The sequence below is a fragment of the Coregonus clupeaformis genome, unplaced genomic scaffold, assembly GCF_020615455.1.
Source record: "Coregonus clupeaformis isolate EN_2021a unplaced genomic scaffold, ASM2061545v1 scaf0510, whole genome shotgun sequence".
NCBI lineage: Eukaryota > Metazoa > Chordata > Actinopteri > Salmoniformes > Salmonidae > Coregonus > Coregonus clupeaformis.
In genome coordinates, this window is record NW_025533965.1 from 253,045 (window position 1) to 255,938 (window position 2,894).

Below are 2,894 nucleotides of genomic sequence, written 5' to 3' on the forward strand. Positions count from 1 at the left end.
AGAGGAAAACTACAAACAATGCATGCAGGGCAGAATTAGGCCAATATCCACTAATAAGAAACTGTAAAAAGAGCAATTAAGTTTTGGAAACATCTAAAATACAGTGACCCACTCTCATATCATTACCAAGCCCTGCAATGCCAAGAGCTAAGCACAGAAAAGAGACCCCTCATCCAGCTGGTCCTAGGGCTGAGTTCACAAACCTGTTCTACTAACACACTGAAGCCTCAGGACCAGAACATCCAATCAGAATAAACCAAATTACAACAGTCAAAACAAAATGTCAGAAATATAAAACAATTAGTGTCATTTCCCCAAATTTGAAACCCTTATTCAAGGTTTCAAAGACCTCTCTGATGAGGATAGGCTACCCGTCCTGTTGGGGGAGGACTCAGGCTACCCGTCCTGTTGGGGGAGGACTCAGGCTACCCGTCCTGTTGGGGGAGGACTCAGGCTGCCCGTCCTGTTGGGGGAGGACGCAGGCTCCCCGTCCTGCTGGGGGAGGACGCAGGCTCCCTGTCCTGTTGGGGGAGGACTCAGTGTCACGCGTGCTGTAGGTGGGTGTAGTGGTGGAATCAAATGCAGGACACCGAAGTATAGTCCAACAGACTTTAGTAACTCTCCAACAAGGAAATTACGAGAACACTTGCCCGTAGGCGAAATAACGCACAAAGGCGCACAAAACAAATGTGCACTACACAGGTGCGTAAACACTCCACGCAGTGGAGGGAAGCTCAACCGAGCGAAATAGCGAACATCAGCCCTAAACACGACAGACAATAATAAATAACACACAACACCTGACAAACACAACGAGAACTAAATAGGACACTAATGACACTAAATGAAAACGGGTGTGACAACAATCAGACAAAAGCAAACGAACATGAAACATACAACGGTGGCAGCTAGTATTCCGGAGACAACGAACGCCGAAGCCTGCCCGAACAAGGGAGAGAGGCAGCCTCGGCCGAAACCGTGACAGTACCCCCCCCCTTGACGCGCGGCTCCAGACGTGCGCCGACTCCGGCCTCGACCCGGAGGACGCGGAGCAGGGTGCGTCGGGTGCCCACGATGGAATTCCGTCAGGAGAGACGGGTCCAAAATGTCTCTCCTCGGCACCCAGCACCGCTCCTCCGGACCGTACCCCTCCCACTCCACTAGATACTGGAGACCCCCCATCCGACGTCTCGAATCCAAGATGGACCACAGAGTACGCCGGTGCCCCCTCGATGTCCAATGGGGGCGGAGGAGTCTCCCTGATCTCACTTTCTTGGAGTGGGCCAGCTACCACCGGCCTGAGAAGGGACACATGGAACGAGGGGTTAATACTTTTATATTCAACAGGTAGCTGTAATTTATAACACACCTCGTTCAACCTTCCCAGGACTTTAAATGGCCCTACAAACCGCCGACCCAGTTTCCGACAGGGCAGGCGGAGGGGCAGGTTCCTGGTAGAGAGCCAGACTCGATCACCAGGTGCGTACACCGGTCCCTCACTGCGGTGGAGATCGGCGCTCGCCTTATGACGTCGGAGGGCCCGCTGCAGCTGGACGTGTGCAGCGTTCCATGTCTCCTCCGAGCGCCTCGCCCACTCATCCACCGCAGGAGCCTCGATCTGGCTCTGCTGCCAGGGTGCCAGAACCGGCTGGTTACCTAACACACATTGGAAAGGGGTTAGGTTAGTGGAGGAATGGCGTAGGGAATTCTGGGCCATTTCGGCCCAGGGAACGTACCTTGCCCACTCCTCCGGCCGGTCCTGGCAGTATGTTCTAAGAAACCTGGCCACGTTCTGGTTTACACGTTCCACCTGCCCATTACTCTCCGGGTGGTAACCCGAGGTGAGGCTCACCGAGACCCCCAACCGCTCCATAAAGGCCCTCCAGACTCTGGAGGTAAATTGGGGACCTCGATCAGACACAATATCCTCGGGTACCCCGTAGTGCCGGAACACATGGGTGAATAGGGCTTCGGCAGTTTGCAGGGCGGTAGGAAGGCCCGGCATGGGGAGCAAACGACAGGCCTTAGAAAACCGGTCCACCACGACCAGTATAGTGGTATTCCCCTGTGAAGGAGGAAGGTCAGTAAGGAAATCCACCGAGAGGTGGGACCATGGTCATTGTGGCAGGGGTAGTAACTTACCCCTAGGCAGATGTCTAGGCGCCTTACACTGGGCGCACACCGAGCAGGAGGAAACATAAACCCTCACATCCCTTGCCAACGTGGGCCACCAGTACTTGGCACTAAGACAGTGCACTGTCCGGCCGATACCCGGATGTCCAGAGGAGGGTGACGTGTGAGCCCAATAGATCAATCGATCCCGAACCTCGAGCGGAACGTACTTCCGACCCTCCGGGCACTGTGGTGGACTAGGGTCGGTGCGTCACGCCCGCTCGAGCTCAGCATCGACCTCCCACACTACCGGTGCCACCAGACACGACTCCGGCAGTACGGGAGTGGGCTCCACGGACCTCTCCTCCGTGTCATACCGCCGAGACAGCGCATCTGCCTTGCCGTTCTGGGACCCAGGGATGTACGTGATCTTAAACGTAAACCCGGGTCAAAAACATATTCCATCTAGCCTGCCGAGGGTTTAGCCTCCTCGCTGCCCGGATGTACTCCAGGTTACGGTGGTCCGTCAAAATGAGGAAAGGGTGTTGAGCCCCCTCAAGCCAGTGCCTCCACACCTTTAGGGCCTGTACCACGGCTAACAGCTCCCTGTCCCCTACGTCATAGTTTCGCTCCGCCGGACTGAGCTTCTTGGAATAAAAAGCACAGGGGCGGAGTTTAGGTGGCGCGCCTGATCTTTGTGAAAGCACGGCTCCTATACCGGCCTCAGACGCGTCCACCTCTACCTGAAATAGTAAAGAGGGATCCGGATGCGCCAGCACTGG